The sequence below is a fragment of the Hemiscyllium ocellatum genome, unplaced genomic scaffold (assembly GCF_020745735.1).
Source record: "Hemiscyllium ocellatum isolate sHemOce1 unplaced genomic scaffold, sHemOce1.pat.X.cur. scaffold_3039_pat_ctg1, whole genome shotgun sequence".
Classification (NCBI taxonomy): Eukaryota; Metazoa; Chordata; class Chondrichthyes; order Orectolobiformes; family Hemiscylliidae; genus Hemiscyllium; species Hemiscyllium ocellatum.
Genome location: NW_026868288.1, coordinates 1659 through 26715, shown reverse-complemented (window position 1 = coordinate 26715; position 25057 = coordinate 1659). Strand labels below are relative to the sequence as shown.

Genomic DNA, 25057 nt, shown 5'->3' with positions numbered 1-25057 from the left:
CTGTTGAAGCTTTGACACCCCCCCCAACAACTATCTTTACACCTTCTGGGACAATAAAACATTCAGTCAATCAAGTCCCAATGCACAATCTCCCAGCCTGTGAACCATCCAGGCACAGTGTAGTCACAGAAGGGAATCAAACAAGAAAAATGAAACAACATTAGAAATAAATAGGTGCTCGCGTTTAATGTTTATTCATTAGGAAGTAAACCAGAAATAAGGCTCTATTTGTATTTGCAGAATGATATTTGCAGATACATTGTGTATTTTGCTCAAAAAATACACAATCAGTAAGCAGTCAATCCATGTAATATTTTGTAAATTCCACTTTGGAAATAGAACCAGTCTGACTCAAGACTGGGACACAGACAGACTCTGACCTCACACCTTTAATGCATTATGTGAACTGAGATGTCACATTTTGCTATAAAACCTCGAGTTATCTTGATAAGGTGCCTTGCAAGAAGGTCTGGGATTTACATGTGAATGATAGCTGCAATCCAGTCTAAAAGATAAAAGACTTGACAGTCCAGGTTTGTTCAACATATCATTTCGGTGGCAGAACGCGATAATGTTTTTCTATAAGTTATGTCTTAAGATCTTATTCTCCACAACCACCTGAAGGATCAGCGCTCTGAAAGCGAGTCATTCCAAATAAACCTGTTGAACACTCACCTGGTGGTGTGATTTTTAACTTTGTCCAGGTTAGGATGGATTGACCATGCCCAGAGATGTGCAGGTTAGGTGCATTAATCAGGGAGTAAAAGTTGAGCAATAGGGGTAGGGGAATAGGTGTGGGTCTGTTACCCTTTAGGGGGTCGGTATGGATTTGTGGGGCTGAGTGGCCTGCTTTCACACTCTGGGGATTCTCTGAAGGGAAGGGATTGGCACAAACTCATTATTTTTTTTTGCTTCCCAAAATCAGACCTCCTCACCTCCCAGCAGTATCCCAATGTTGTGAAAGATATTAACTTTCAGGTGGAGTTATCCAAAATTCAGAGAGATGTCAGTCTTGACGTTTTTGCTTTTCTGCCCCTGGAAGATCCTGAATCAGCACCTTCAGGGGAATTAGTTAGATCAGAGTGAGAACAGAGGTGGGGAGAGAGAGTGGGATGGTGCTTTCAATTTTGTGAAATAACAAAAGAAAAGAACTTTCCGCAGAAAGTAGAATTGCTTGTTCAGAATTTCTACCCTGCACTGACAGTGATGACTTTTGTAATCTCTTTTTACATTTCAGGATCTGAAGATGGAAGTTTCAAAATCAACAGATGAAGGCCTAATGCCCAAAACGTTGACTCTCCTGCTCCTCGGATGCTGCCTGACCTGCTGTGCTTTTCCAGCGCCGCACTTTCTGACTCTGACTCTCCAGCGTCTGCAGTCCTTACTTTGACGTCCATGTCTGACAGTCATTCAATCCAATCCATCGGGACCGCAACAGTTTGCAACTATGATTCCGTGAGGAGCAAAGCTGTTTGGTTCCTGTTTGGGTATGTTTTCAGCATCAGTGGGACTGGATGAGAGACCCTACCATTGCAGTGCACTGAGTGAGGAGCGTGTAACAGCTATACGGTTTGGAAAGAGGAATTCACGGTGGAGAGAAGCTCCACATGCGTTTGTGCGGCTGAAGCTTCGGCCATGGAGAAACCCGAGGAATCCCGCCCCGTAGAGAAACCACGGAAGTGTGGTGACTGTTCGAAAGGCTTGTTTCCCGTCTGCCCTGGAGACTCATTGGCGCAGTCACACTGGGGAGAGGCCGTTCCCCTGCCCTGACTGCAGGAAGGACTTCAGCGATTCCTCCAACCTCCAGACCCACCAGTGGATCCACATGGGGGAGAGGCCCTTAAGCTGCCCCGAGTGCGGGAAGGCCGTTACCCAGGCTGCCTCCTTGCTGACCAACCAGCGGGATCACGTGGCATTGCAGGAGGATTGAAAGAAAGACGGCCGAGTGCCTTTACCAACTGGACTATCAACCCAGTTCCAGTGGCTCCCGAGTTCGATTCCCACAACAGATGGCGGAATTGGAATTTGGTCAGAAATCTGGAGTTCAGAATCTAACGGTGAAACTATTGTCGGTGGGGTGGGGGTGGAAAAAAAACCCCCTTCTGAGTCACTCAGTTCTTTTTTAGGGAAGACTTGAGCAGTTATTAGAGCAGTCGTCCCAGCTGCATCCTTTACCCGCTCTGGCCTACACGTGACTCCAGACCCACAATAGTCTGGTTGACTCTATGCTGCTCATCCAACTTACTTGGATACAGGTTGAAATTGCTGAGTGAGGCAGTACTTCCTCCAGGTTAAGGCTACACCAAGGATCCAATTACAAAGGGACAACTCGGTGGTGACCAATAATGAAGAAAGTGAGGAGTTGCACTTTGACCTTGAGCTGTTTTTAAAAAATTGCTACTTTTTCTACACCTTTCTGCTGGGAGATTCTGAAGCTGTAACAAAGTTGGGTCACAATAAAGATTACCTGAACTTCACACTGAGCTCAAACTCTCAATGAGAGCTTTAAACTGCAACAGGTTTTTGGTTTAAAACTGCTGATTTCTTACAGGAGAAAGTTAGAACTGCAGATGCTGGAGATCAGGGTCAAGATTAGAGTGGTGCTGGCAAAGTACTGCAGGTCAGGCAGCGTCCGAGGAGCAGGAAAATCGACATTTCGGGTTTGCTCCAGACTCCACCCTCCTTACTGTGTCAACCATCTGTGAGTAGGGTACTCTCTTCACAACTCCTTTTCCATTTATTTCATTCTGGGCTTCAATTTATGACTTGCAGCAACTGAAAGGAAAGAGAATGAATCCATGGAATGGACAGAATTGGGAAAAGTTTGTTTATAACAGAGTGTTTCATGTATTGAGTGAATGTAAAGAGGAAGTGGTGGATACATGTTCAGATGCAACGTTTAAAAGATATGTGGATAAGTACATGAATAGGGAAGGTGTGGAGGTATATGGGCCAAACACTGGCAAGTGGCACTAGTTTAGTTTGAGAACATAGTCAGCATGGAATAGTTGGACTGAAGGGTCTGTTTCTGTGCTGTCTGACCATAACTGTTCTGTCGTGGTCTTAAAACCATTTTCTTGCCTTCCACTTTAAAAATGTCTACTCTTCCTGTATCCAAAACATAAACCACAAAAAAAACACACCTCATCCACACAACATAAAAATCCACACTTTGTTGTTCAAAAATCAGATGAACTCAGCCTTGAATAAATTCAATGACTCCCTAACTGCAGGAAGACATCCCCATTTCTAATCTCAGTTCAGCCTGCTAATATACCACTTGCCTTGCTGCACCTGTCTGACAACTGGCATTGACTGATGTAGAAGGATGCCTCTAATCAAAGCACTGATCACCGGGTGGTCTGGTTTCAGGACCTGATTTCTCTATCCTCTGTTGATCTCCCTGTTCCCACAGACTAAGATGTCGGTCTGTTCTCAGCTCTGCTGGATTTCTGCTAAAGCTTTGACCCCGCCTTTTATAACTTCTGGAACGATAAAATATTCAATCAAGACCCAAGCCACAATCTCCCAGCCTGTCAACTATCCTAATACAAGGTGTAGTCATAGCAGGGAATCAAACAAGAAAAATAAAACAAAATCGTAAATAAATAGGTACACGTGCTTAATGTTTGTTCATGAGGAAGTAAACCAGAAATAGGGGTCTCCCAGGAATCTTCCAGTGCCCTACTTGAGGAATTCTGTCACCCTTACACCTATGAGGATCCAGCTATGAATTACAACAACATTTACACCAACAGAAATAAAGCAACGGTTATCAAATAGAGATAAACAGCACGGAAATAGACTGTTTCTCTATCTCATGCACACACGAGATAGATCATCCATGGGGGTGGGTTTGTATTTGCAGCATGATGTTTGCAAATACATTCTACTTTGCAAGGTTTGTAGCTCAGGTTGAGGATTAGGGTGTAGGTTTGCTCGCTGAGCTGTAGGTTTGATATCCAGACGTTTCATTACCTGGCTCGGGAACGTCATCAGTGGCGACCTCCAAATGAAGCGACGCTGTTGTCTCCTGCTTTCGATTTATATGTTTGGCCTGGATAGGGTTCCTGGGGTTTGTGGTGATGTCATTTCCTGTTCATTTTCTGAGGGGTTGATAGATGGTATCTAGATCTATGTGTTTGTTTATGGTGTTGTGATTGGAGTGCCAGGCCTCTAGGAATTCTCTGGCATGTCGTTGCTTAGCCTGTCCCAGGATAGATGTCCCAGTCGAAGTGGTGTTTTTTTTTTCATCCGTATGTTGGGCTACGAGGGATAGAAGGTCGTGTCTTTTTGTGGCTAGCTGGTGTTCGTGTATCCAGGTGGCTAACTTTCTTCCTGTTTGTCCTATGTAGTGTTTGTGGCAGTCCTTGCAAACTCCCGGAGTATGGGTCTGGGTGATATATGCGTTGGCAGGTCGGTGTGGACTTGTTGGGCCGAAGGGCCTGTTTCCACACTAAGTAATCTAATCTAATCTAATCTAAAAAGATTTACAAGGATGTCGCCAAGACTGGAGGATTTGAGCTATAGGGAGAGACAGAACAGGCTGCGGCTATTTTCCCTGGAGCGTCAGAGGCTGAGGGGTGACCTAATAGAGGTTTATAAAATCATGAGGGGCATGGATAGGATAGATAGACAAAGTCTTTTCTATGGGATGGGAGAGTCCAGAACTACAGGGCATAGGTTTTCGGGTGAGAGAGGAAAGATATGAAAGAGATCTAAGGGGCAACCTTCTCATTTAGAGGGTGGTACGTGTATGGAATGAGCTGCCAGAGGAAGTGGTGGAGGCTGATACAATTGCAACATTTAAAAGGCAACTGGGGGGATATGGGCCCTGTGCTGGCAGGTGGGACTAGATTGGGTTGGGATATCTGGTTGGCATATACGAGTTGTCCAGGTTCAGGTGGATTGACAGTACTGAAATACCCATAGTGCCCAGGGATGTGCAGGTTAGGTGCATTAGTCAGGGGTAAATGTTGAGCAATAGGGGTAGGGGAATTGCATGGTGGGTTACCCTTTGGAGGATCGGTGTGTAGTCTTTGGGTCGAGTGGCCAGCTTCCACACTGTGGGGAGTCTCTGAAGGGGAAGGGATTTTTGTAAACTGTGCAAGGCAACGCAGGCGTAGTGCGGGGGCCTGCCGTTGGCCTTGCCCTGCCCCTTGCCCCTCCCCCTGTTGTTGAGCTGTCTAAAACACAGCTACTCTTTCTCTGCCCTTTTGCTGGGGGCATCTGCAGCTGTAACAATGTTGGGCCACAATAAAGGTAACCAGAACATACTGCTGGGCTCAGGCTCTCATTGAAAGCTCCAAGCGGTTTTTGTTTTAAAGCTGCTCATTTCTTGCAGCCTCCTGCACTAAGTTTCCAAAGTCGTGTATCAGGTGGAGCAGTGAATGAGTAGCTGGTTTCGTTAGAAATTATAAACTTTTCAGGAGTGCAGGCACTGCATCATTTCATCGGCAGTTTACTGGCAGCACTGGGAGGTATGGGCTGTGTTCATTAGAAAGGAGGTGGAGGTGCTGCTGTTGGACTAGGTGGGACAAGGTTGAAAAATCACAACAGTGGGTTATAGTCCAACAGATTTATTTGGAAGCACTAGCTTTCGGTGTGCTGCTCCTTCATCGGGTAGCTGCGGAGCAGGATCATAAGACGCAGAGTTAAGAGCAAAAGGTCACAGTGTCATGCAACTGATATGATATATTGACAAATGTAGATTGATGTTAAACATTCAGCACACTTACCTTAATTGTTCACACCATTGAATAAAGGAGTTGGGACATCATGTTGAAGGTGTACAGGATGTTGGTGAAGTCACTTGTAAAGTACTGAGAAGGCTTCTGGTGGCCCTGTAATAGGAAGAATACTATTACAGAGAGTTCAGTAAAGATTTACCAGGATGTTGCCAGGACTGGAGAGTTTGAGTTATAAGGAGAAGCTGAGACTGTCTTCACTGGAGCACAGGAGGTTGAGGGGTGACCTCATTGAGATTGATATGATCATGAGGGTTCTAAGTAACATGAACATCAAATAGCGAGGAACCTGCACGGTTATGTCAAGTGAGTGGGGGAGAAATTGTGGCATTTGGACATTTTAAATCCATCAAAAACAGCATCTCCATAGAGCATACTGTGCATGTCAGGTGAGGTGCCAGAAGACTGGAGGTTGGCTAACGTGGTGCCACTGTTTAAGAAGGGTGGTAAGGACAAGCCAGGGAACTATAGATCAGTGTGCCTGACATCAGTGGTGGGCACGTTGTTGGAGGGAATCCTAAGGGACAGGATTCTACCTTCATCTAGGTGGATGGGCTGGGACTTTTTCACTGGAGCATTGGAAGTGGAGATGTGACCTTATCAACGTTTATAAAATCATGAGGGGAGAGATGAGGTGAACAAAGGGTGTCCTTCCCCCTAGGGTTGGGGTTTCAAGATTAGGGAGCAAATTTTGACGGTGACAGGAGAAGGATTTTAAAAAGATTTGAAGGGCACAATTTTTTTTTACACAGTAGTTCACGTGAGGACTAAATGTCTAGAGGATGTGGTGGATGCAGGTACAGTAACGTCATGAATAGGAAAGGTTTGGAGGGATATGGGCCAAAACACTGCCAGGTGGGACTGGTTTAGTTTGAGAACATAGTCAGCATTGACTAGTTGTACTGAAGGGTCTGTTTCTGTGCTGTCTGACTCTGGAACTGTCTTAAAACTGGATACTGGTCTTACAACCATTTCTTTGCCTTCCCCCACAAGCATCCACATAAAAATCACGTGAACTCAGCCTTGAATATATTCTATGACCTCCTAACTGCTGGAAGACATTCCCACTTCTGAACTTAATTCCTCTTGCTAATATGCCACTTGCCTTGCTCATTGCCTGCTGCACCTGTCTGACAACTGGCACAGAAGGACGCTGATGCCCCTCTGAACATCCACGCATCATTCCTGATGAAGAGCTTGTGCCTCAAACTACGACTGTCCTACTGCTCGACCCACTGTGCTTTGCCAGTTATGGTCTTCTCTACGTCAGGACGACCAACCGTAAACTTGGGGAATGGTTTGCCGAGCATCACAGCCGGGTCCGCAGAGGCTTTGCGGACTTCCCAGTCTCCACCCATTTTAATGCCCCTTCCCACTCCCCTTCTGACAAATTGGAGGAACAAAACCTCATCTTGTCTGAGCAGTCCACAGCCCGGAGGATTCGACACTGAGTTCTCCAATTTCAAATAATCTCCCATCCCATCCCCCAACTCACTTCCCAGCCCTTTCCACTCTTCCCTTCCAACTGGATTCCTTCCTCCCATTCACCAACCAGGTTGTGGGGATAATGCAGGAACAGGATACTGATTGAGGATGATCAGCCACGATCATAATGAATGGTGGTGCTGGCTCAAAGGGCAGAAGAGCTGACTCCTGCACCTATTGTCTATTGTACCTTCTACCTGTCTCCACCTATCCTCGCTTCATCACCCTGCCCCCAGCACACCCTTGTTCCACAGCTCTCCCTATACCCACCCCCAATCCTGAACAAGGGTTCCACCAGATACCTCAACTCTTCCACCTACTGATACTGCCTGGCTTGCTGCATTCTTCCAGTCTCCTGCCTGTCTATTTTGTCAATTGAGACAAAGGCTTGGACTATTTTTTCCAGAGTCTGTCCCCTCACTGGATTCACTCCCATTCCTTTCAGTTGCACCAAGTCAACAATTGAACCCCAGAATGAAACGTTAATGGAAAAGGGGGTGAGAAAAGAGAGTGCTGTACTCACAGATGTTGGACAGAGGAAGGAAGCTGCAGTCTGAGTGAAGCTCAATCTTCATTGAGAGAGGGGAGGGGCAGGAACTTCAGAACCTCATGGCCCAACTTCCGCATTCACCAATAGGGGAGCTCCGAATGGCAGGAGGACAAGTCTCCTTCTGGTCCTCCAGTGAGCCTTTTTTGTCCATCAAAAGTAGGTTTCGCCCCTTTTCTGCTGACAGCGAGGAACACGCCCAATGTTTTGGTGACACTGGCAAACATGTGCCCTGCTTGTTGACACCGAGGAGTGTACACAATATGCTCTGTAGCAATGCTGGTGTTATTGACAGATTTTCAGTTTCCAAATGTCTATTGGAGATCAAAAATGGCAGAGCGATATTTTTTCCCCCATGTGGCTCGATATTTGAGCAGCCAAACAAATGCAAAAGCAATCAATATTTTTAAGACTTTTCCTCAGTGTTGGGGTGACCTTCACAACTAGAGGACATAGGTTTAGGGTGAGGCCACAAAGATATAAAAGATACCTGAAGGGCAATGTTTCCATGCAGAGGGTGGTGTGTGTATGGAATGAGCTGCCAGAGGAAGTGGTGGAGGCCGGTATAATTACAGCCTTTAAAAAGTATCTGGATGGGTATATGAATAGGAATGGTGTAGAGGGATATAGTGCTGGCAATGGGGACTAGATTAATGTAGGATATCTGGTTGGCGTGGACAGGTTGGACTGAGGGGATCTGTTTCCGTGCTGAAAATCTCTACGACTCTAAATAATAAAAAGTCAACTTTTCCAATGAACATATCCATGTTAACAAGACTTAGTGCACAACCTGCTTTACTAACCGTTCTCAACAGGTCCTGCCCCTTCAATGACTGAGGAACATATACATGCTGGTGCATAGTATCCTTCACTAGTATTTACACACTACCCTCAGCAATTGCACAAGTAACAGTGAGGGGTAAACAGCACAAGGATTAAAAACAGTGAGGGGTAAACAGCACAAGCGCCAGTAAAAGCAGATGGAAAGTGAGTGTAAAATGTGACTATGACAGGACAGGCCCCACATTCCTTCCCCTCCGTCCCCCCCACAACCTGCCTCACCTTTCACCTCCCGGGCCCAGTACCTTCCAGGTGGCCCCATAGTTAACACAGGGGCCGCCCCACGACCAGTAGAACTCCACCACCCAGGCGGCCGACCAGTTCCCAAGCAGGCCCTTAACCCCATCCGCCTCCAGAATGGTCACCGGCTCCTGCCTGCTGTACAGCCGGCCGGTGTGGCCGTGACACAGCAGCTGCACCAGGAAGGCGGCGGTGACCAGTGACGGGGGTCTGCCCCGGCCGCACGGCGCCATTTTCCTAACGGCCGCCGCTTCCCCCGCTCGAGCGACTTCTCCTCCCAACCGCCTTCACCCCCGCGTGACGTCTGCACGGGGGGATGGGCGGGGCCGGGGGAGCCTCACCGTCACCAAGCAACAGCCACCTCGCGCTACAACTGCTCATTCACAAAAACAAACTCTCCTGTCTCGCTCTGCAGCTGCAGGGGGGACACTGCCACGTTTCGAGGAGCCCTGTCTACATTGGGAAAGCTCACGGCTCCATTTAAACAGATATTCCGACATCTAACGGAACGGCCTCATATCTAAAGGGGGCAATCTGCATTTTAAAGGGACGTGGACATTTTAACAGGTATTTCCGCAAATACAGAGATGTAAATGGACGAGATTACATTTCAAAGGGATGTGGCACATTCAAAGGGATGTCTTAATATGTAAAGTGACGCAGTTATATCTAAATGAATCTACATTTCGAAGAGACGTTGCCCTATTTATAAGTAGAGACAATCGGTGTGAATTCTGTCTGTGTCCCAATGTTGAGTCAGACTGACATTTTTCTTAGAAAAGCTCTGCACTTAAATTACATTCTTGAGAAGGTAATTTATAGATTAGAGTGTAGGTTAGGGAGAATTGGCCGTGCTAAGTTACCCATAGTGACCAGGGATGTACAGGTTAGGGTGGATTGGCCATGGAAAATACGGAGTCAGGGGTTGGATATAGGTGGGATACTGTTCAGAGGCCAGAGTGAAATAGATGGGCTGAATGGCCTGCTTCCACATTGTCAGGATTCTGTGACCCTCCCCTCAAAGGGGCATTTTATCTGCATCTATCCTGTCAAGCCCCTTTCAGAATTCTACTGGTTTCAATAGAGGTATACAGCACAGAAACAGACACTTCGGTCCAATTCGTCCATGCCGACCAGGATTGCAAACTAATCTAGTCCCACTTGCCTGCATTTGGCCCATATCCCTCTACACCTTTCTATTCATGTACCCATCTAAATGCTGTTTCAATGTTGTAATTGTATCTGCATCTACCACATCCTCAGCAAGTTCATTCCACATGCAAATCACCCTCTTTCAAAATGTTGCCCCTCCGGTTCCTTTTAAATCTCTCTCCTCATATTAAAAAAAAGTCCCCCGAGTTTTGAGTTCCCCTACGCTAAACAAGAGCCATTTTCTATTCACTTACCTCCACTCCTCATGAATTTATCAATCTCAATGAGGTCACCCCCCAACTTCCTGTGCTCCAGTGAATAAAGTCTCCTTATAACTCAAACCCTCCAATCCTTACAACATCCTGGTAAATCTTTATTAAACCCTCTCTAATAGTATTCTCCTATTACAGGGCCACCAGAACTGTACTCAGTACTCTGAAAGTGACCTCACCAACATCCTGTACAACCTCAACATGATGTCCCAATCCCTATACTCAATGGTGTGAACAATGAAGGGAATGTTGCGAAATGCTGCCTTAACCACCCTGTCGAGCAGTGATGCAACTTCCACAGAACTATGTACCTGAACACCACGACCCCCCATCTCCCCCATGTCTGTCTGTTCTCTAACACAACTCATGGCCCGATCATTATCTGAAAACCACGACCCCCCACCTCCCCCATGTCTGTCTGTTCTCTAATACGATTCATGGCCCGATCATTATCTGTACAAGTCCTTGTTTTAACAAAAATGCAACCCCTTGCTTTGATTAAGGCTCTCTCTCACACACATACTCTATCTCTCAGACAGACACACACACACACACACCCCTCAACACTCTCTCACACTCGCAGCCTCATACTCCATCACACTTCCCTTTCCCAAGCATGCACACGCACACTTCTGTGCACACTCACACACAAACTCACATGCACACACTCTCACTCTCTCATGCACACACACACACACACTCTTTGGGGTGAAATTGTATTGGCAGAATTATATTTGCAGATACATTCAATTTTGTTCAAAAAGCACACAATCTGCAGGCAGTCAATGCATCTAATATTTTACAAATTCCGACTTTGGAAACAGAACCAGTCTGATTCAAGATTGGAATACTGACAGGTTCAAATCTCACACCTTTAATGCATTGTCTGAGCGGAGATGTCTTTTTTTATAAAACCTTATGTCATCTCAAGAACATTGTTACATATTAATGAACCAAAGCCCGCACGCATTCTAAGAGATGAAGACTATCTCAGTTTGTTCAATATATTCTATTAATTGCATGACACTGATCTTTTGATATAAGTTCTGTGTTTTATGATGCTGTTCCATGAGGCTTATGTGTTGATGAGGCAAGATGGTACAGATGAGATGATAGAGAATTTCAGATCACCGAGGAAGGATTGAAAGAGAGAGTTAAGAAGAGCAAAGAGAGGACACGAGCAGTCTTTAGCAAATCGAATAAAGGAGAACCCTAAAGCTTCCCATTGGCATGTGAGGAATAAAAGGATGATTAGGGCAGGAATAGGGCCAGTCAAAGACAGAAGTGGGAAGTTGAGTGTGGACACTGTAGAGATCGGAGAGGTGCTAAATGAACATTTCTCATCAGTGTTCACTCAGGAAAAGAATGAGGTACGAGATATTAGACTCAAAAGTATCAAGGTTAGTTACACACAGGTGTTATCGATTCGAGAAGGAGTGAAAGTAGACAAGTCCCCTGGGCTGGATGGGATTTATCCGAGGATTCTCTGGGAAGCTAGGGAGGAGATAGCAGAGCCTTTGGCTTTGATATTTGAGTCGTCATTGTCAACGGATTTAGTATCTGAGGACTGGAGGATTGCAAATGTTGTCCCCTTATTCAAGAGAGGGCATAACTACAAACTGAGGGGTGATAGCTTTAAGACAGATGTCAGAGGCAAGTTCTTTACACAGAGAGTGGTAAGGGAGTGGAATGCCCTACCTGCTAAGGTAGTCAACTCAGCCACATTAGAGAGATTTAAACAATCCTTAGATAAGCGCATGGATGATTTTGGGATAGTGTAGGGGAACGAGCTGAGAATAGTTCACAGGTTGGCACAACATCGAGGGCCGAAAGGCCTGTTCTGAGCTGGATTGTTCTATGTTCTAAACTTAGTGCAGGAGGCTGAAAGAAATGAACAGCTTTAAAACAAAAACCTCTTGGAGCTCAAAGCTTTCAATGAGAGTCTGAGCCCGGTGGTAAGTTCAGGTAACCTTTATTGCAACCCAACTTTGTTACAGCTTCAGATCCCCCCAGCAAAAAGGCAGAGAAAAAGTAGTTGCTTTTTGAACAGCTCAAGGTGAAAGTGCACACACCACACCTCCCCTGTTTCCTCACCCCCCCCCCCCCCCCACCTCACTGTCTTTACTATTGGTCAGCACTAAGTTGTCCCTTTGTAACTGGATCCTTAGTACAGCCGTAACCTGGAGGAAGTATTGCCTCACTCAGCAATTTCAACCCATACTCTGTCTCCAAGTAAGTTTCTCCCCGCTCCTTTGCCAGTGGGGGAGGGCAGTGTAGAGTCAACCAGACTGCTGTGGGTCTGGAGTCACGTGTAGGCCAGACCGGGTAAAGGATGCAGCAGGAACGACTGAGCGTATCCTTTCCCACAATGGCGGTTCCCTTCCCTAACGAGGGAGAGAGTGAATCAGATAATGGCTTTCTCCCCTGCACCACCCCCTCCCTGAAACAGTCTCATCGTTAGATTCCGAACTCCACATTTCTGACTGAATACCAATTCTGCCATCTGTCGTGGCGGGATTCAAACCCGGGAGTCCCCGGAACCGGGTTGATTGTCCAATCGATAATGGCACTCGGCCGTCACTCCTTCAATCCCCCTGCGATGGCACGTGAACTCGCTGGTGGCTCCGCAGGTTGGATGAATAGGTGAAGCCCTTCCCGCACTGAGAGCAGGTGTACGGCCTCTCCCCGGTGTGGATCCGCTGGTGGCTCCGCAGGTGGGAGGATGTGCTGAAGGCCTTCCCGCACTGAGAGCAGGTGTACGGTCTCTCCCTGGTGTGGACACGCTGGTGGATCAGCAGTGTGGAGGAACTGCTGAAGGCCTTCCCGCACTGAGAGCAGGTGTACGGTCTCTCCCCTGTGTGGATCCGCTGGTGGATCAGCAGGGTGGAGGAATAGCTGAAGGCCTTCCCGCACTCAGGGCAGGTGAAGGGCCTCTCCCCGGTGTGGACCCGCTGGTGGCTCCGCAAGGCAGAGACGTGGGTAAAGGCCTTCCCACACTCAGGGCAGCTGAAGGGCCTCTCCCCTGTGTGGATCCGCTGGTGGCTCCGCAGGTGGGGGGAGCAGTTGAAGCCCTTCCCGCATTCAGGGCAGCTGAAGGGCCTCTCCCCCGTGTGGATCCGCTGGTGGGTCAGCAGGGTGGAGGAATCGCGAAAGGCCTTCCCACACTCAGGGCAGCTGAAGGGCCTCTCCCCCGTGTGGATCCGCTGGTGGGTCTGGAGGTTGGAGGAGCTGGTGAAGCCCTTCCCGCACTGAGGGCAGGTGTACGGTCTCTCCCCGGTGTGGACCCGCTGATGGGTCAGCAGGGAGGAGGAATAGCTGAAGGCCTTCCCGCACTCGGGGCAGCTGAAGGGCCTCTCCCCCGTGTGGATCCGTTGGTGCCTCATCAGGGAGGAGATGTCAGTAAAGGTCTTCCCACATTCGGGGCAGCTAAAGGGCCTCTTCCCGGTGTGGACACGCTGGTGGCTCCGCAGGGCAGAGACGTGGGTAAAGGCCTTCCCACACTCGGAGCAGCTGAAGGGCCTCTCCCCTGTGTGGACACGCTGGTGTCTCCCCAGGGCGGAGAGGTCGGTAAAGGCCTTCTTGCACTCGGGGCAGCTGAAGGGCCTCTCCCCCGTGTGGACACGCCGGTGGCTCTGCAGGTTGTAGGAATTGCTGAAGGCCTTCCCACACTCAGGGCAGCTGAACGGCCTGTCTCCCGTGTGGACCCGCCGGTGGACCAACAGGACAGAGAAAAATATGAAGGCCTTCCCGCACTCGGGGCAGCTGAAGGGCCTCTCCCCCGTGTGGCCCCGCTGGTGGGCCAGCAGATGGGAGTAATCTCTGAAGGCCTTCCCGCAGTCGGAGCAGGGGAATGGCCTCTCCCCGGTGTGACTGCGCCGATGAGTCTCCAGGGCAGACGGGGAACGGAAGCCTTTCCCACAGTCCCCACACTTCCATCGTTTCTCCACAGGGCGGGATTCCTCAGGTTTCTCCATGGCCACAGCTTCAGCTGCACACAAACATGTGTAGAGCCCCTCCCTGCCGTGAAATCCCCTTTCCAGGCCGTATAACTGTTTCAGGCTCCACACACAGTGAGCTCTAACAGTGGGGTCTCTCGTCCAGTCCCACTGATGCTGAAAACGTCCTCAAACAGGAACCAAAAGGTGTTGATCCCTCTCACAGAAATCACAGTCAAAAATTGTTTTGTCCCGATGGATTGAGTGACTGTCAGACATTGACATCAAAGTGAGGACTGCAGACGCTGGAGAGTCAGTCAAAAAATGTGGCGCTGGCACAACAGCAGGTCAGGCAGCATCCGAGGAGCAGGAGAGTCAATGTTTCAGACATAAGTCCTTCATCCATTGATTTTGAAGCTTCAGTCTTCAGATTTTCAAATACTCTGCAAAAAGAGATTACAAAAGTCATCACTATCAGTGCAGGGTAGAAATTCAGAACAAGCAACTCTACTTTCTGTGGAATATTCTTTTGCTGTTCCACAAAATTGAAAGCACTATCCCACTCTCCCTTCCCCTCTGTTCTCACTCTGCTCTAACTAATTCCCCTGAAAGTGCTGATTCAGGATCTTACAGGGGCAGAAAAGCAAAAATGTCAAGACTGACATCTCTCTGAATTTTGGATACCTCCACCTGAAAGTTAATATCTTTCACAACACTGGGATCCTGCGGAGAGTGAGCAGGTCTGATTTTGGGAAGCAAAAAAAAAGTGTCAATTCAGGGTGAACCTGCAATGCAGCTTCTTGAGGAAGGATCAGACACAAAATGGTTAACGACCCCAGGAAGGTGGGAGCAAAATGAGACATCAAGGCATTAACACCGATACACTTCAGTCAAACTCTTCTGCTCCCAGTCAGGGCAAAACATGCCCTGAAAGTCCAGCCTTCACAACCACACTTCTGCTTTCACTGAAGACAGTTAGTGTCACACAGCACGGAAACAGACCCTTTGGCCCAACCTGCCCAGATATCCTAAATTAATCTAGTCACGTTTGCCATCACTTGGCCCCTATATGGGCCGGGTGCTGGCAGCTGGGACTAAATTGGGTTGGCTATCTTGTCAGCAAGGACGAGTCGGACCGAAGGGTCTGTTTCTGTGCTGTACATCTCTATGACTCCAGTCGCATTTGCATTCACTTGGCCCTGACCCATCTGAACTCTTCATATTCAGATGCCCATCCAGGAGCCTTTTAACTTGTCATCGTACCAGCACCCACCACTGATAACACCCACTCCACAGCGACTCCACGTTGAAAGCGTCTGGTCTGGTGCACCAGATGACATCAGAATAATCTCAGATCGTTCCAGATCACATCGATAGTCAGTCAGTGGCTTTCCTGATCAGGATGTTGTACGTGATCAAACAGGTCTGTGGGTAGGCGATCCCCCACCTCTTAGTTCAAGTATCTCTACGAGAACTCCCTTGCTGGAGGGTCCCTTGGAGACACTTCAACTGGACTTCATTGAGTTGTAGAAATGAGTTGAGTTGCTATAAATATGTTTTGCTTATTGTTGATGTCTTTTCGAAGTGGACTGAAGCCTACCCTCCTCCTAACGCTACTGCTGAGACTGTGGTGAAGATTTTGTTGAAGGAAATAATTCCCCGCTTCAGTATACCTGCGTGCATTAGCTCGGACAATGGACCACACTTTGTAGGTAATATTAACAGAAAACTCTGTTCCCAGCTTTGTATTTGTCGGCAACTGCATGGTGCTTATCATCCTCAGGCGGTGAATGTTTTAACCAGAGTCAAGACGAAACTTGCCAAATTAATGGCTGAGTAAAAAGTGAGGTCTGCAGATGCTGGAGATCAGAGCTGAAAATGTGTAGCTGGTTAAAGCACAGCAGGTTAGGCAGCATCCAAGGAACAAGAAATTCGACGTTTCGGGCCAGAGCCCTTCATCAGGAATGAGGAGAGTGTGCCAGGCAGGCTAAGATAAAGGTAGGGAGGAGGGACTTGGGGAGGGCGATGGAGATGTGATAGGTGGAAGGAGGTCAAGGTGAGGGTGATAGGCTGGAGTGGGGTGGGGGCAGAGAGGTCAGGAAGGAGATTGCAGGCTGAGTCTGGCCTTTCCTGGTTATGCTAATCCCTGTGGCCTTATTTCAGATGCGATCCATGTCTGCGGGCAGGACACGACTGTCTCCAGGAGAGAGTCTCTCTGGTCACCCCGTCCATACTCCTTGGAATGATTCGGCTCCCTACTCAGTCCACATCCACTACATGACCGAAGCAATGGTTGGTAATATTCTTGCTCTAATTAGTGTCACGTGTGCCTTTCAATCCCAGGAGCGTGCGGCCAACAGCGATGTTCCCTCCCTTTCAGCCTTGTCACGGGTAGAGCCTGGTTCATTGGTGCTCGTCAAGACCTGGACTGGCAAAGGTCTCCAACCTCGTTGGGATGGCCCCTTCCAGGTTTTACTTCCCACCCCTACGACAGTCAAAGTCGCTGGGCTCTCGGCTTGGGTCCAACTGCACCATTGTAATTTGATTGCTCGCACCAATCAAAATTGGGGAAAGAGGAGGAGAGAATACTGGAATCCCAACAAAAGGAGTGGACCATGTCTATTTGGGTTTTTGAATTTTGCTGTTGTTCTAATGTTAACCTTATTACAGATACTTGAACTAAGAGGAGGGACATGTGGGGGATCGCCTATCACTTCATCTTTCTGATCATGTACAACATCCTGATGGGGAAAGCCACTAAGTATGGATGCGACCAGGAATGATCAGAGATTATCCACCACCCATGCTGAGGAGATGTCGTCCAGTGCACCGGAACAGACGCCTTTGACGTGTGGGACGTGATGAAGATTGATTATTGCAATGGACTCTTACATCAGAAAGACCAGATGGTCCATCTGGACAGTAGAAATCAGTGGCAGTTACCATGTTGTTACCATTTTTAAAAATTTTACCTGCAGACACAAGCCTAGTGAGGATAAAAATGATCAACCCCGTTATTATGGTAAATATTTTAAGGGCGCCCAGGAATACCATCCCTTTTTGCAGGACGGGCCGACTCGAGAAAAGAGAAGCCTGATAGGGGAAACTCCACAATCCACAAACAACTGATTTATACAGGCCCACAGAACGCTCTTCACCCCAGAGGCAGTAGTATGTTACTCCTCTCTATCGGGAGATGACTTACTTGCCCTGTCCCCAGTCCCCGATTCCATTCTATTCGTCAGACTTGCTACTGCCGACCCTGTGAAGAGAAATATCACTTTCCAATAGCTCCGGTCTGTGTATACAAACAGCTGGTGTAACACTAGCTGGGGTACAGCAGGCCTTATGTGGCACATGGATCTGGAACAGACTGGGTGACAATACAGGACACCCAATAGGATGCAGAATCCAGAATACCTTGAGGTTGGAAGGTTCGGCAGGGGTGACAAGTCAAAAGAACCGCAATTCCCTCTTTTGTGGCCTGACCATTCGAGAAAATAAGACTAAAGAGGCTCTGGAACAGAGTAAAGTGGGATTATCAGACCTGTGTCTTTACTCTATGCAGAATCGGTATGCCTTAGACTATATACTCGCCCGGGAGGGTGAGGTCTGCACCATTGTCCAAGATAAATGCACTATGGGCATTCCTGATCTCACTGGCAATATTACTAAGATACAAGAAGAGATCTAGGTATTCCTTGACAGAATGACTGAAGAGACCAGTTGGGGAAACTGCAGATTGGGCTCATGGTACAATTGGCTTATCAATTTAGCCATGTATGGTAGAATACTTTTCCTCTGTTTGTCAGTATTGCTCTTGTTAGGTGTTTAATTGTTAAACTTATGAGGTCCCTTAGTGATATAGATTTGTCCCAGAAGATGCTCCTTTTGCGTTCCGATGGCTCACCCACACATGTCGATGGTGATGATAAATATGACCAGATGAGCTGCGAAGATGGTGGTGCCGCTCTACAGGATGTTGATGGCTGGACCACCTTGAAGGGCATTCATTTGGACTAGCCTTCTCTTTCAGTGATCGCGGTGCAATCAAATGCAGGAATGAGGGTGTGGGCATCTGGGTGATAAAGTCTCCAGCCTTAAAACTTGTCATTAAACATTCAGACTATAATGTAATGCTGAATTATTGAATACATTTACTGCACTAGAAAATAAACAGGCAGGAAGGCTCAGAAAGAGGAGAGAACTTAAAGATAGGGACACCTGGGCTCACCAAGTGATAACAGGATACTGTAAGGCAATTAAGAAGGTTTGTCTCAGCATCGGTGAATCTGTGTGAACAGGACACCAAGTAATAACATTCACAGCCGTTCCCTTGTGAGACCATTTTAGTGCTGAGGCTGTTGAATCCCGTAGAAAATTAACTCTTAGTGTTTATCTGCAATGGATTGAAATGAATGGCATTTTGGGACCTTATGATGATATTGAGTAGCCATTACTGGTTATTGAATACAAACTCTGTAAAAGGAAATATTGATAAAGCTTTACCTTACTTGCTGCAGCCGAGACTCCAGCGGAGGCAATAGGCCGCGGACACAGTTCCGTCTTCGGGATGGCCACGCCCCCTCCGGCGCCAATGAAACACGTAAACCCCACCCCTTCGGAAGGCTGCTCGTAAACCCCGCCCTTCCGAACAGTGGACGTAAACCCCGCCCCTTCGAGACAAAGTCCCGCCTCTTGGAACCAAACCTCTTTCCCCCTCGCACCAATCCCCGCCCCTTCGCCGCGTTCCACGCGCGATGTCTAAACCACGCCCTCTTCCCCCACGCGCAACCGCCCACAAAGCCGTCGCCTCCAGGATCGACGCGCCGCTCTACCGCTGAGCCTCGCCCCGCCTACTAACTCGCGACCCTCTCACGAGACATGCCCCGCCAATGAGCACGCCCTCCCGCTAAAACCCGCCTCTCCGTAAACCCCGCCCACCCAGGTGTATTTGGAAGCACTAGCTTCTGCAGCGCTGCTCCTTCTGCGGGGAGCTGTGCTGCAGGATCATAAGACACAGAATTAATAGCAAAAGATCACAGTGTCATGCAACCGATGCAATATTTCGAACAAACCTGGACTGCTACTGAGTCCTTCATCTTTTAGAATGGGTTGCAGGTTTCAGTTCATCAATATATAAATTCCAGAACTTTAGAGCAGATTCCCTACAGTGTGGAAAGAAGCTCTTTGGCCCAACAAGTCCACACCGACCCGCCGAAGAGCAAAACACCCAGCCCCATTCCCGGTCACCTAACATTACGGGGCAATTTATCGTGGCCAAACACCCTAACCCGCGCAGTCTTTGGACTGTGGGAGGATACCCGCGCAGATGTGGGGGAATGAATTGAACCCGGGGCTCTGGTGCTGTGAGGCAGCAGTGCTAACCACAAAAAAAGTTGACATTTTCTATTTTTCAGCAGCAGCAGCAACCCAGGAGCGGGGAGTCACTGATTTGAGATTTTAAATTTGAAGTCGGAGAGCAGAAGTTCCTTGGAGAGGAGGGACGATTTATTTTTATTTCCTTCCTGCTGTATAAGTCAGTGGGTACTGTTGAGGGGGGAAAACGACCTACCGGGGGTATGCACTGGGACTGAGGTCGCTGGCACAGAGCCTGTCCCTGTTGCACCAGAAGGGAAGGAGGGAAAGGAGGAAAGTGTTAGTCATTGGGGACTCAATAGTTAGAGGGTCAGATAGAGGGTTTGTTGGGAACGAACAAGACTCACGGTTGGTGTGTTGCCTCCCAGGTGGCAGGGTGCATGATGTCTCAGATCATTTCTATGGGGTCCTGAAGGGAGAGGGTGTCCAGCCCCAAGTCATGGTCCACATAGGTACCAACGACATAGGGTAGAAAGGGGGATAGGGATGTAAGGCAGGATTTCAGGGAGGTAGGGTGGAAGCTGAGGGCTAAAACAAACAGATTGGTTATCTCTGGTTTGTTAACCGTGCCACGTGATAGCGAGTCAAGGAATAGGGAGAGATATCAGCTGAACCCATGGCTGCAAGGATGGTGCAGGAGGGAGGGTTTCAAACTTTTGGATAATTGGGGCTCATTCTGGGGAGGGTGGGTCTTGTACAAACAGGACTGTCTTCACTTAAACCAGAGGGGTACTAATATCCTGGGTGGGAAAATTTGCTGGTGCTATTCGGGTGGGTTTAAACTAGCTCAGCAGGGGGATGGGAACCGGGGGTGTAGCTGCAGTGCCCAGGAGGATGAGAGTAGGGAGGACAGGGACAGGATTTCAGGGTCACAGGAATGTGCTGGCAGACAGCGAAGTGGTTTGAAGTGTGTCTACTTCAACGCCAGAGTATCTGCAATAAGGTCGGTGAGCTTGCAGCACGGCTAAGTACCTGGGACTTGGATGTTGTGGCCATTTCGGAGACACGGATAGAGCAGGGTGAGGAATGGATGTTGCAGGTACCAGGGTTTTGATCTTTCATTAAGAACAGGCAAGGCAGTAAAAGAGGGAGAGGCATGGCCTTGTTAGTCAAGGATAGTATAACGGTGGCTGACAGAACTTTTGATGAGGACTCGTCTACTGAGGTAATGTGGGCTGAGGTTAGAAACAGGAGAGGAGAGGTCACACTGCTTGGAGTTTTTTTTTTAAATAGGCCTCCGTAGAGTTCCAGGGAGGTGGAAGAGAGGATTAGCAAAAGTATTCTGGGTAGGAATGAAAGGAACAGGGTGGTCATTTTGGGGGACTTTAACTTCCCAAACATTGACTGGAAATGCTTTCACTCTAGTACGTCATACGGATCAGTTTTTGTCCAGTGTGTGCAGGAGGGTTTTCTGACACAGTATGTCGAAGGGCCGACAAGAGGGGAGGTCACACTGGATCTGGTGCTTGGTAATGAACCAGGCCAGGTGTTTGATTTAGTGGTAGGTGAGCACTTTGGAGAGAGTGACAATAATTCAGTTAGGTTTCATTTAGCGATGTAAAGGGATACGACCATGCCAAAGGTCAAGAGTTATCGATGGGGCAGGGGCAATTATAATGCAATTAGGCAAGACTTAGGATGCATAGAATAAGGTAGCAAAATGCAGGGAATGGGGACAATTGAAATGTGGAGCTGGTTTAAGGAACAGATATTGCGTGTCCTTGATCGGTATGTCCCTGTCAGGCAGGGAGGAAGTGATAAGGTAAGGGAACCGTGGTTTACAACAGAAATTGCATCTCTTGTTACAAAGAAGAAGGAGGCTGATGTGTTGATGAGGCAAGATGGTTCAGATGAGACGATGGAGAGTTCCAGATCACCGAGGAGGGATTTAAAGAGAGAGTTAAGAGCAAAGAGAGGACATGAGCAGTCTTTAACACATAGAATAAAGGAGAACCCTAAAGCTTGCTCTAGGTATCTGAGGAATAAAAGGATGATTAGGGTAGGAATAGGGTCAATCAAAGACAGAAGTGGGAAAGTGAATGTGGGCCCTGTGGAGCTTGGAGAGGTGCTAATGAATATCTCTCATCGGTCTTCACTCAGGAAAAGGAGAATATTGGAGAGGAAAAGAATGAGGTACAAGATATTAGACTGAAAAGGATCGAGGTTAGTTGCACACAGGTATTATCAATTCTAGAAGGAGTGAAAGTAGACAAGTGCTCTGGGCCGGATGGGATTTATCCGAGGATTCTCTGGGAAGCGAGGGAGGAGATAGCAGAGCCTTTGGCTTTGGTATTTGAGTCGTCATTGTCTACGGGTTTAGTACCAGAGTGGAGGATTGCAAATGTTGTGCCCTTGTTCAAGAAGGGCAGCAGAGATGACCCAGGTAAGTATAGACCAGTGAGCCTTACTTCGGTTGAAGGAAAGCTTTTGGAAAGGAATATTAGAGATAGGATTTATAATCATCTAGCAAGCAACAATTTGATTTCAGATAGTCAACATGGTTTCATCAATGGCAGGTCATGTCTCACAAACCCCTGAGTTTTTTGAGAAGGTGACCAAGCATGTAGATGAGGGTAGGGCAGTTGACGTGGTTTACATGGACCTCAGTAAAGCCTTTGATTAGGTTGCACATGGCAGGCTGTTGGAGAAAATGCAGAGGCATGGGATTGAGGGTGATTTAGCAGTTTGTATTAGAAACTGGCTTTCTGAAAGAAGGCAGCGAGTGGTGGTTTATGGAAAATATTCAGCCTGGAGTCCGGTTACTCGTGGTGTGCCACAAGGATCTGTTTTGGGACTACTGCGGTTTGTCATTTTTATAAATGACTTAGACGCAGGCATAGGTGGATGGATTAGTAAATTTGCAGACAACACTAAAGTCGGTGGAGTACTGGACAGTTTGGAAGAATGTTACAGGTTGCACGGGGACTTGGATAAACTGCAGAATTGGGCTGAGAGGTGGCAAATGGAGTTCAATGCAGCTATATGTGAGGTGATTCATTTTGGGAAGAATAACAGGAAGGCAGTGATCTTGGAGTCCACATGCATAGATTCCTGAAAATTGCCACCCAGGTGGATAGTGCTGTTAAGAACGCATACGGTATGTTAGGTTTCATTCGTAGAGGGATTGAGTTCCGGAACCGCAATATCATGCTGCAACTATACAAAACACTGGTGCAGCCACCCTTGGAATATTGTGCATAGTTCTGGTCCCCATATTTCAGGAAGGATGTGGGAAGCATTGGAAAAAGTGCAGTGGAGATTTACCAGGTTGTTGCCTGGTCTGGAGGGAGGGTCTTATGAGGAAAGGCTGAGACACTTGTATCTGTTCTTATTGGAAAGAAGAAGGCTAAGGGGGGATTTGATAGAGACATTAAAGATGATCAGAGGATTAGATAGGGTAGACAGAGAAAGGCTTTTTCCTAGGATGATGATGTCAGCTTGTACGAGAGGGCATAACTACAAATTGAGGGGCGAGAGCTTTAAGACAGATGTCACAGGCAAGTTCTTTACCCAGAGAGTGGTAAGGGCGTGGAATGCCCTACCTGCTAAGGTAGTCAACTCAGTCACATTAGGGAGATTTAAACAATCCTTAGATAATGCGCATGGATGATTTTGGGATAGTGTCGGGGAATGAGCTGAGAATAGTTCACAGGTCAACGCAACATCGAGGGTCGAAGGGCCTGTTCTGCGCTGGATTGTTCTATGTTCTAAACTTAGTGCAAGAGGCTGAAAGAAATGAGCAGCTTTAAAACAAAAACCTCTTGGAGCTCAAAGCTTTCAATGAGAGTCTGAGCCTGGTGGTAAGTTCAGGTAACCTTTATTGCAACCCAACTTTGTTACAGCTTCAGATCCCCCCAGCAAAAAGTAGTTGCTTTTTTAACAGCTCAAGGTGAAAGTCCACACACCACACCTCCCCTGTGCCCCCCCTCACTGTCTTTACTATTGATCAGCACCAAGTTGTCCCTTTGTAATTGAATCCTTGGTACAGCCATAACCCGAAGGAAGTATTGCCTCACTCAGCAATTTCAACCCATACCCTGTCTCCAAGTAAGTTTCTCCCCGCTCCTTTGCCAGGAAGGGGCAGTGTAGAGTCAACCAGACTGCTGTGGGTCTGGAGTCACGTGTAGGCCAGACCGGGTAAAGGATGCAGCTGGAACGACTGAGTGTATCCTTTCCCACAATGGCGGTTCCCTTCCCTAACAAGGGAGAGAGGGAATCAGATGGGGGCTTTCTCCCCTGCACCACCCCCTCCCTGAAACGGTCTCATCGTTAGATTCCGAAGTCCACATTTCTGACCGAATACCAATTCTGCCATCTGTCGTGGCGGGATTCAAACCCGGGAGTCCCCGGAACCGGGTTGATAGTCCAATCGATAATGGGTCTCGCTGTCACTCCTTCAATCCCCCTGTGAAGGCACGTGAACTCGCTGGTGCCTCCGCAGTTGGGAGGAGTAGGTGAAGCCCTTCCCGCACTGAGAGCAGATGAACGGCCTCTCCCCGGTGTGGATCCGCTGGTGCCTCAGCAGGATGGAGGAATCGCGAAAGGCCTTCCCACACTCGGGGCAGCTGAAGGGCCTCTCCCCCGTGTGGATCCGCTGGTGGCTGTGAGGTTGGAGGAGCAGGTGAAGCTCTTCCCACACTGAGAGCAGGTGTACGGTCTCTCCCCCGTGTGGACCCGCTGGTGGGTCAGCAGGTGGGAGGAATCGCTGAAGGCCTTCCCGCACTGAGAGCAGCTAAAGGGCCTCTCCCCGGTGTGGACACGCTGGTGGCACCGCAGGGCAGAGACGTGGGTAAAGGCCTTCCCACACTCGGGGCAACTGAAGGGTCTCTCCCCTGTATGGATCCGCTGGTGGCACCGCAGGGCAGAGACGTGGGTAAACGCCATCCCACACTCGGGGCAGCTGAAGGGCCTCTGCCCTGTGTGGACGCGCCGGTGGCTCTGCAGGTTGGAGGAATACCTGAAGGCCTTCCCGCACTCGGGGCAGCTGATGGGCTTTTCCCCAGTGTGGATCCGCTCGTGCCTCATCAGGGAGGAGGTGTTGGTAAAGGCCTTTCCGCACTCTGGGCAGCTGAAGGGCCTTTCCCCAGTGTGGACCCGCTGGTGGGCCAGCAGGTGGGAGGAATGTCTGAAGGCCTTCCCGCACTCGGTGCAGGGGAATGGCCTCTCCCCGGTGCGACTGCGCCGATGAGTCTCCGGGGCAGAGGGGACACGGAAGCCTTTCCCACAGTCACCACACTTCCACGGTTTCTCCACAGGGCGGGATTCCTCAGCTTTCTCCATGGCCACAGCTTCAGCTGCACACAAACACGTGTAGAGCCCCTCCCTGCCGTGAAATCCCCTTCCCAGGCCGTATAACTGTTTCAGGCTCCACACACACTGCGCTGCAACAGTGGGGTCTCTCGCCCAGTCCCACCTGATGCTGAAAACGTCCTCAAAACAGGAACCAAAAAGCGTTGATCC

At 48.4% G+C, this 25057-nt stretch overlaps 1 long non-coding RNA gene and 1 pseudogene across 1 annotated transcript in view; one reads left to right on the top strand and one right to left on the bottom strand.

Moving 5' to 3' along the window:
• The window catches only part of LOC132812802 (uncharacterized), a 22795-nt gene extending 4503 nt beyond the window's left edge, over positions 1-18292 (top strand). Inside the window, exons 2-4 of the long non-coding RNA XR_009643787.1 lie at positions 1238-2701; positions 16382-16510; positions 16889-18292. This is a non-coding gene — a long non-coding RNA (uncharacterized LOC132812802). The remainder of the gene's footprint in view (positions 1-1237; positions 2702-16381; positions 16511-16888) is intronic.
• Positions 12551-25057, bottom strand: LOC132812801 (zinc finger protein 721-like; annotated as a pseudogene).